We start from the raw sequence: 9,992 nt of genomic DNA on the forward strand, positions 1-9,992 counted from the left end.
TTGCATCCAGGCCCACCACCTCACGACTTCAGACTGCCACTAGAGACAGAAACGCATGGCGGGGAGCCTCAAATCATGCCAGTGTCAACCTCAGCAAAAGCCATGTGCACTGAGGTCTGTGGAGATTGGCATAGCCCTAGGTCTTGTGCCAAAATCTGTCTAGCTCTGGTTTATCCTTCTGGCAAGAGAGAGAAAGCAATCAAACTATATGCAGTCTTAGATGATCAGAGCAACCGCTCTCTCGCACGATCCATGTTTTTCGACATCTTCGAGGTGGACGGGAACACAGAGACATACACACTCAAGACGTGCTCAGGCATAATGGAAATGAGTGGAAAGCGAGCCAAGCACTTCATCATAGAGTCGATTGATGGCAACACCAAGGTACCTCTTCCTCCACTGCTGGAATGTGATATGATTCCAGAGGACCGGTCTGAGATACCCTCTCCTGAAGTTGCACAACATTTTCCTCACTTGAAGGACATTGCACACAAAATCCCTCCCATCGATTCAGACGCACAAATCCTTCTGCTCCTAGGAAGGGATGTGTTGAATTTGCATAAGGTGAGAGAACAACACAATGGACCAGCAGATGCTCCATTTGCTCAACGGCTCGACCTCGGCTGGGTAGTCATAGGAGATGTCTGTTTGGGACGCACACATAAGCCGACCTCTGCTGTGAGAACCTATAAAACTAACGTGCTGCTCAATGGGAGACCATCATATCTCAGCCCGTGCTTCAACAGTGTGAATGCAAAGGAAAAGCTGTTAGCAGTCCAGCAGAGATGCTCTACTCAAAGCCACATGGATACTTATCATGGGGTCAAAACAGACAACCTCGGTGATACAGTGTTCATCAAGAGCGAAGACGATGAGAGGCCCGGACTTTCACTGGAAGATGAACGTTTCCTCAAGATCATGCAAAGCGAGATGTACCAAGACAAGTCTAATAGTTGGGTCGCGCCTCTGCCCTTTGTAACACATAGGCAGCGACTGCCAAATAACCGCCAGCAGGCTTTCAAACGACTGCACACTCTCAAGCGGAGTCTCGACAGGAAGGCAGACATGAGAGATCACTTTGTTAAGTTCATGCAGAAGATGTTTGACAGTCAGCAAGCAGAGTTAGCACCTGTTTTGAAGCCTGAGGAAGAGTGCTGGTATCTTCCATTGTTTGGAGTATACCATCCGCAAAAGCCTGGACAAATACGGGTAGTTTTTGACTCGAGCGCCAAACACGAGGGGGTGTCGCTAAATGATGTCCTTTTAAGTGGTCCAGACTTGAACAACACTTTGGTTGGAGTGCTACTGCGGTTTCGAAAAGAGCTTATAGCAATAACTGCAGATGTGGAACAGATGTTCTACTGCTGCTTTACTGTAAGGCAAGATCACCGGAACTACCTACGTTTTCTCTGGTACCAAGACAATGACCTCACAAAAGATGTGACAGAGTTCCGCATGACAGTGCATGTGTTCGGCAATAGCCCCTCACCAGCTGTGGCAATCTATGGGCTGAGAAAAGCAGCTCAAGCAGGAGAGGCAGAGCACGGCAAAGATGCAAGGGAGTTTGTCACCAGGAACTTTTATGTCGACGACGGTCTGACTTCACTCCTGCAGAAACAGAAGCCATCAGTCTTCTTCAAAGAACACAGAAGATGTTAGCTGAGTCCAATTTACGGCTACACAAAATTGCCTCAAACAGTAGCAAGGTGATGGATGCATTTCCAGCTGATGATCTGGCTAAGGACCTGAAAAACCTCGACCTAGGGACAGATCCTCTTCCTGTTCAGCGTAGCCTTGGACTGAGCTGGAGTCTTGAATCAGATTCTTTCACCTTCCAAGTTTCCAAGGAAGAAAGACCCTTCACCAAGCGAGGCATACTCTCTATAGTCAACAGCTTGTATGACCCGTTAGGGTTCATTGCTCCCATCACTGTCCAAGGCAAAGCCCTCATCAGAGAACTTACCACAGAACCATGTGAATGGGATGATCCTCTTCCACCTGCCAAAGAAAGACAATGGAATGCATGGAAAGACTCCCTGTCAGAGGTAGAACTTCTGCACATACCCAGGCCTTATATTCCATCTTCTCTGTCCTCCATGCAGCACCAAGAGCTTTGTGTCTTCTCAGATGCCTCGTCAATGGCTATTGCAGCAGTTGCCTACATACGAGCTATTGATAAACAAGGACAGTGCTTCACCGGGTTTGTCATGGGTAAATCCAAGCTAGCACCCAAGCCTGCACATACCATCCCCCGATTGGAGCTGTGTGCTGCAGTTCTTGCTGTAGAGGTGGCAGAGCTCATTTGTCAGGAGATGGACCTTGAGCTGCATGCTGTAAGGTATTACACAGACAGCAAGATTGTGTTAGGCTACATCTATAATGCTTCGCGAAGGTTTTACATCTATGTGTCCAACAGAGTCTCCAGAATTAGGAAGTCCACTACATGCACGCAGTGGAATTATGTTGCAACAGAGAACAACCCAGCTGACATCGCAACAAGGCCAATTGCAGCAAGTCTCCTGCACAAAACAAGCTGGTTCACTGGTCCTCAGTTCCTAAAGCAGGTCCAACAACAGGTATCCCCATCAGTGACATTAAGTAAGTTTGACCTTGTTGAACCACAGCACGATGCAGAGATTCGCCCAGAAGTCAGCACCCTGACAACTAAGGCTACTGATAGACCTCTCAGTCCACAGAGATTTGAACGGTTCTCCTCTTGGAAAACTGTGATAAAGGGAATGGCGAAGCTCATCAGCGTGGCAAGAGACAGGTCCAGGCTTTCAAAACAAGACCCTCAAAATCCACAAACACAGGCAAAATTTAGAGTGATCTGGAGTGTTCAACAGTTAGCATTCACGGAAGAAGTGAAACAATTGGAGAGAGGGAAACAGATTTCCAAAACAAGTCCTCTGTGGAGGTTGAACCCCTTTATTGATCAGGATGGAGTGCTTAGAGTAGGTGGACGGCTCTCTTCAGCTGACCTTCCATATGATGAAAAACACCCAGTCATACTCCCCAAAAGACACCACGTGACAACTTTGTTAGTGAGACATCATCACCAGGAAGTTGCCCACCAAGGTCGCCACTTAACTGAGGGGGCACTTCGCTCAGCCGGTTTGTGGATAATTGGCGCAAGAAAGCTGGTTTCTAGCTTGATCTATGGATGTGTCATATGCCGCAAACTCAGAGGAAAGCCTCAAGAGCAAAAGATGTCTGACTTGCCTGAGGATAGGCTTTCTATAGAACCCCCGTTCACCAGAGTTGGTCTAGATGTCTTTGGACCATGGAGCGTAGTGTCACGACGAATGAGAGGAGGCACAGCAGACAACAAGCGATGGGCAGTGTTGTTTACGTGCCTAGGAACACGAGCAGTGCATATAGAGGTGATTGAATCCATGTCCACCTCAAGCTTTATTAACGCCTTAAGAAGGTTTTTTGCCATACGAGGACCTTCCAAGGTCCTCAGGTCTGACCGTGGAACCAACCGCCGGTGCCTGTAGAGAGTTAAGGATCTTTACAGATGACTCAGAGGTCCGAAATTACCTTAGTAATGAAGGGTGCTCATGGACCTTTAATGCACCACACTCATCCCATATGGGAGGCTCATGGGAAAGAATGATTGGTGTTGCTCGTCGGATCTTAGATGCCATGCTGCTGCAGTCGGGGCCTACCCGTCTTTCTCATGAAGTCCTTGTCACCTTGATGGCAGAAGTGATGGCGATTATGAATGCTCGTCCATTGGTTCCAGTGAGTACAGATCCAGAGTCACCAACAGTCTTGACACCAGCAATGCTTCTTACTCAGAAGGCAAACGTTGTGTCTGCTCCCGAAGGGGTGTTTGACTTGAAAGACCTATACAAGAAACAGTGGCGGCATGTCCAATGTCTAGCTGACATCTTTTGGAAACGATGGCGACAAGAATATTTGACAACACTGCAGTCCAGAAAGAAGTGGATCAATGACAAACGGGACATGCAAGTCGGAGACATTGTCTTACTGAAGGATGACCAAACCAAACGAAATGAATGGCCTATTGGTCTCATTGTTAAGAACATCCCTAGTCAAGATAATAAAATCAGAAAGGTGGAGGTTAGGGTTGTGAAACAAGGTGCTCACGGATTTACCTACGCCCAGTTTCTCAGCTCATCCTTCTGTTCCCCAAGGAAACTACAAAGAAAGACTGAGGTATACAGGAAACTAAACAGTAAAGTAAAGAAGTAGTGGTATAAAATAATTTATACCAGGCGGGAGTGTGTTGGTATAACTTTAATGTGGTAATATGCTTTTGTGTGTATGATTTGGCACCCTCTTGTGGCCACAGTTGGTACTTGGGAAGTTGTTATGCCCAGCTAGTTTGCTACAAGTGCTCAGTGGAGGTGAAACCTTTGCCCACGCATGCCTGTAAGTTTCCATTACGTACTATAACCTTAACTATCTGATTTGTGATGCATGTGTAATGTGAGTATACTGAGTTACTATTTCAGCTGTGTGGTCATTACTCATTTGTAAAGCTACTTGTGTGCTAGCGACTGTATATTAGCATGTGTTTGCTAACTTGCTATGATCACTAATGCTAGTTAACTGAAGGTGATGTTTATGTTTAATTCAGGCAACCTTAAGATTTATGTTTTTGCTGGTTGTCATGAAAACTAAGTTTCAATTAGTACATTATGTATGCTCAGTGAATGAGAAGGTAATTATCTGTTTTGTGTTTATTTAGTTTTACAAAAAAAAAAAAGAAAAGAGAAAGGCGAGACAATGAAAATGGATAAGGGATACCATGTATGAGAAGCCTTAGTAACATGGCATGTAAACTGGAGATGCAGTTCGAAGTAAAGAAGAATCTCAGTTCAAAGCATTCTCTTCTTCTCATTCTGTTCACTGTCTGTCGAACTGGATAAGCTAAATCATGCCCACATCTAGTGAGGACAGAACAGTGTTGATAGCCCAAACTTGATGAAATGACTGGCTTCAGGACGAAATTAGCAAGTCAAAATCAGACAGACTGCCCACTGCAGGGTTGGTCCAGTCGAGCAAGCAGGTCACATGCGAACCCCAATGAATATGTTCTCAGCCAGAAGCACACTCCATTCCTGCCGCTGCTCAGCGTGGAATAAATAGTAACACAGTAACATTAGTGCACCCGGCCAGCTGATTTCACACACCTGTCCGCAAGCTCCTTGTATCACTTTTTCTCTGCAGCAGGCTCACAGCAACCCCCCTCCCCACCACCACCACCACAAAGCCTCTGATTAATTTGATTATTTTTCAAAAATTGAGCCCCAACCCTAAAAATATGTTTTATTTGTTTGTTTGTTTTTATTGTTTACTCTATTTAACTTGTAAAATATGTATACACACACACACACACACACACACACACACATATGTACACACACGTAGATACACATATTTAGTATACACATTCAGTAATATGCATACGATCTTATATTGTACATATATTTATTCATATAATTCTCAGATTTATCCATTCTTATATTTTGCTTGTCCTTATGTTATTCTATTTTTGCACACCTGTGTTGCTTGTGAAGCTCGCACACAAGAAATTCACTCACATGTACTGTACCAGTGTACCTGCACATGTGATGTGACAATAAAAGTGATTTGATTTGAAAATAACTCAGTGAAACTAGACAATGTCATTTCTCAAGAAGTTCTGGGTAGATTGTTGCTAATTCCGGACAGTGAAGGAGCATGACTATGGCATGTTTATGTATATGTGTATGACAGTGACGTAATATCCATGTGTGCATGGTGAAAGAGACAGTGCTGCTCTGACCCCCCTCCTCCTTTCAGGGTGGAGCCTGCTGGAGTCCGATGGTTGCGACCAGGTCTGAGGAAGTGTAAGTGTGTTTTTAACGGGATTCATGAAAACAAAGCAACATACATTCAACCATCTTTAAACTGTCACTCATTCACATCTCTGATGTCAGGAGTCATTATCAAAGTGTCAATCAATGAACAGATGATGGATCAATAACTGCAGCTTGATTGTGTTTGTTCTCTCCATCAGATTCTTGTAAACTCACAATCGACAAAAACACAGTACACACAAACCTCCAACTGTCTGACAACAACAGGAAGGTGACACGTGTGGAGGAGGTTCAGTCATATCCTGATCATCCAGACAGATTTGAAGGTTTATATCCTCAGTTGCTGTGTAGAAATGGTCTGACTGGTCGCTGTTACTGGGAGGTTGAGTGGAGAGGAAACATGTATATATCAGTCAGTTACAGAAAAATAACAAGGAAAGGAAACAGTGGTAACTGTATGTTTGGAGGGAACGATCAGTCCTGGAGTCTATACTGCTCTCCTGATGGTCCTCAGTCAGTTTGGCATAATAAAACATACATATCCATCTCCTCCTCCTCCTCTGTCTCTAACAGAGTAGCAGTGTATGTGGACTGTCCTGCTGGCACTCTGTCCTTCTACAGAGTCTCTTCTGACACTCTGATCCACCTCCACACCTTCAACACCACATTTACTGAAACTCTTTATCCTGGGTTTTGGGTCTGGTCTTGTGGTTCATCAGTGTGTCTGTGCTGAGTGGAGTGTAAAGAGTGTCTCCTGTTAGATAAACACTCTGACTGTTGAACAGATAGTTTAGTCTGTACATGTCTGTCTATTTCACTCAGAAACACATTTTCAGATTCATGGATTCAATCCAGTTGATGTTTAAAACATCAACTGGATTCAATCAGTTGATGTTTGCAACTGTTCTAAATTATACTTTGTAAACTTCTTCCTCTTCAATCCTTGAAAAATGGAAGCTACCATTATTCCAGGATCCACGTGTTGTTTTCTGTCTTTTTCCACTAAAAGTTTCACTGTGATTCTCAGTATGCGTTTCTCTGGAGCTCCATTTACAACCAGCTCCTCTGCATTTTCAACAAGTCTGAGCTCATTAAAATGAATCCAAGTGTTTCATTTCTCTCTCTTAGAGTGATTTTTCCAATCTCTCCACATGCTCTTACTGTTTCACTTATTGTTGGAAGCTCATTATTTGAAAATGTTTCAGCCATATAAATTGAAAATAATTGGCTTAATAGTTTTGAATGCAGTTATAACCATTTCTACCTATGATTTATTGAGGTATCATATTGCACGTGGCTTATCTAATAAATATTAAAGGCTACATTACCAGTCTTGTCTTGCATCATGTTATTTTGTGTGAAACATGAAAACTAGTACAAATGATCCCGGAGAAGAATCTGGTGGAATTTGGCATCCAATTTCCCCTACAGGCAAGAATTTGCAATTATTGTAGGCATTTACTTCTCATTAAAATCCATTTGGAGTTTAGCCCTGTCACAGTCTATTTAAATCCCAGTGATCCTGATTTGAAAAGATGCTGAAGTCAAATCTTGAAGAAATTTCGTGATACGATGTCTCTCACTGAAAATCACTTCTTAACTATCTAAAATCCCAACTCTTTCCATGCATGCAATTTTAATTTCTCTTTACTATTTGGACTGATTGGGACCTGATGAATTTAAAACAAACAAAATATCTTTTTACCTAATTTTTGTTTCCGAGAAAGATAATTTCTACATATGACTATTTTCGTTTTAAATTTTGGTAGAACAGTTGCTGTATGATGTCCTCTTGAGGGGATATTAGGTGCTTGTAGATCAAATTTTTGTATTTTGGTCTAGACAATCCAAAATGTGATGTCCACATATGTGGACGCCAGGTCCTAGGATGTTAATCCAAAAAATTCACCATTTCAGTATGTTGTGTTTCTCTGAAGCTCATGAAGTGTTTTTAAATCTGCTTCCTCTAATTGTTCAGGGTCCTGCTCCAGGAAATGGCTTCAACAAGCTCTGTGTCAAAATAAAATTAATTTATCTGAGTTGGAGAAGGGTCATCTGAATCAATATAACCAATATGACCATCATAAACAAAATCAAGTTTGATATCAACTGTATAATTTTGATTCTGAAGGAAATCCATGCCATGTGGGAATCACTATCTTATCCTGGTGGAGGGGCTTGTTTGTCCCAGGGATCACAGGGGTTATGTTGTCGGGGGATTTGTGGTTAGGGTTAATTTGACATGGCAAATTGGTCCTGAGTGAGCGACCAGCCAAAGAGAAATTCAAAACACTTCTATGAGCAGAAGATTGAAAAAACAGTTCACCCTGGCTGGGATAGGGTCATCAGGGCCCCTCGCTTGAGACAGGCCACGGGAGGGTGCCCAAGGGGGAGTGCTTGTGTCTGAGTTTTAGTTCATGGGGCACGGCCAGACACATTCAGATAAAGGGACAAGGGCCCATCTTCCTGTACATCCATAGAGATGCCATAGGGGTCAGGTGCGATGTGTGTTTGGCTGTGGCCAGGAGTGGAGGCCTTGGCGTATCAATCTTCGGCTACCAAGATTGGCAATTGGGAGATGGAATGTGTCCTGATTGGTGTTTGAGGTAAGAGACAAACGACTGGAGGTCCATTGTAAGTCAAAATAGTTATTTATCACCTCTCTGGTTGGGAACAAACCTGAGTTAGTGCGTGAGTTTGAAAGTGTTAGGGTTCAATGATGAGAGAAGGAATCCAAAAATAACCACAGATCCAGGCGTGTGCAATTTAGACGGCATTTTAATGAACACATGTGTGAGTTCAACAACCCAATCAGTATTGAACTGTCTTTACCATATTCAGACAACGGTTTTATGGGGTTAAGATAGTACAGCCCCCTTTTCTGTTACTAGGCAGATTTAAACAAAGCATACGTCAACTCAAAACCACAAATGTTCTGTCAACAACCTTTAACATAGTTTTAAAGAACATTGTCTTCGGGTCGGTGCTTCCCCTCAGCTCGTCTTCGCTGTCGCTTATCTCCTAGGACATCTGTTGCACTTCCTCTAAGTACGTCGGCACAATTCTGCATTTGCAGCAAAAATACATCTTCACTTCTGCCTTACCAAAATAGATCTATTATGGTGTGTATGTGTGTCTGCAGTGTATGCTAAGTATGTGTCATGACCTCTCCTGCACTCCGGCTCACCTCACACCCCTCGTCCTAGCCAGACATAAGGCCTGTGCTCATACACAGCTGAACTATGTGTGATTTCTAGGCTAAATGTCACTCACATGATGATGCTCAAACCATGAAGGAAACTTACTCAAACTGAACATAAATGAACTTAAAACTTACTCAAAAAGATATAAGGTGTAAATGATAAAACTTAAATCTTAACTCTAAAGGATATAAGTAATAAAAGATAAAAAAAATCACTCCAGGCGTATGGCATGTAAGCAGGTGTGTTACCATTCCTTTCAGAGCTCCTGTCCTCCTCACCGTGTATTGGCTGATCCTTAACGCCTGCCAAGAGTTTCTGACCTTCACTTGACCAGGAGCCACAGCTCTTCAATAAGCTCAAATGCAATCATGTATAAAAGATTAAAATCATTTTCATAACACAAGTTTTTCCTTTTCAGATCTGCTAATATGTTTGCTCCTCCTAATATAGTCTAAAAGCCACCCCAAGCAAAACAATTTGAACTTTCCCCTATCAGTGATCCCTCTAACTAAGTGTGTGTGTTAATCAACGATACATGCATAATAACACCCTGCTCTTAACTTGCAGTTAAACTCTGGTTTCAGTTTCACTTCTGCAGAAGCATGCTCTGCAGACGCGTTTCCTGTCTCATTTTGGCACAGAGTGTATTTTCCTGTCTCTGCCCTCTACACAGAAACACTGAGATCATAGAAGCATTAAAAACATTTACAATTATAGATTCAACTCAACCGTTTAAAGTGGTTCTTCTTGGACCTGTAATAAAGACTATAACCATATATTTGAACATCTGAATGCATCTAAATGCAACATCACTATTAATACTGAAATGTTAATGATGATTATAAAAATAGCAGCAAATAATAGCAGTAAAATATTCCTACTCCTCTCAAAAGGTACCAGATAGATATTGTCGCGCTCACCTCGACCCAAGGTTTGGGCTCTTAAACTGCCTCCT

Source organism: Oreochromis aureus, linkage group 3 (genome assembly GCF_013358895.1).
Source record: "Oreochromis aureus strain Israel breed Guangdong linkage group 3, ZZ_aureus, whole genome shotgun sequence".
In the NCBI taxonomy this organism is placed as follows: Eukaryota; Metazoa; Chordata; class Actinopteri; order Cichliformes; family Cichlidae; genus Oreochromis; species Oreochromis aureus.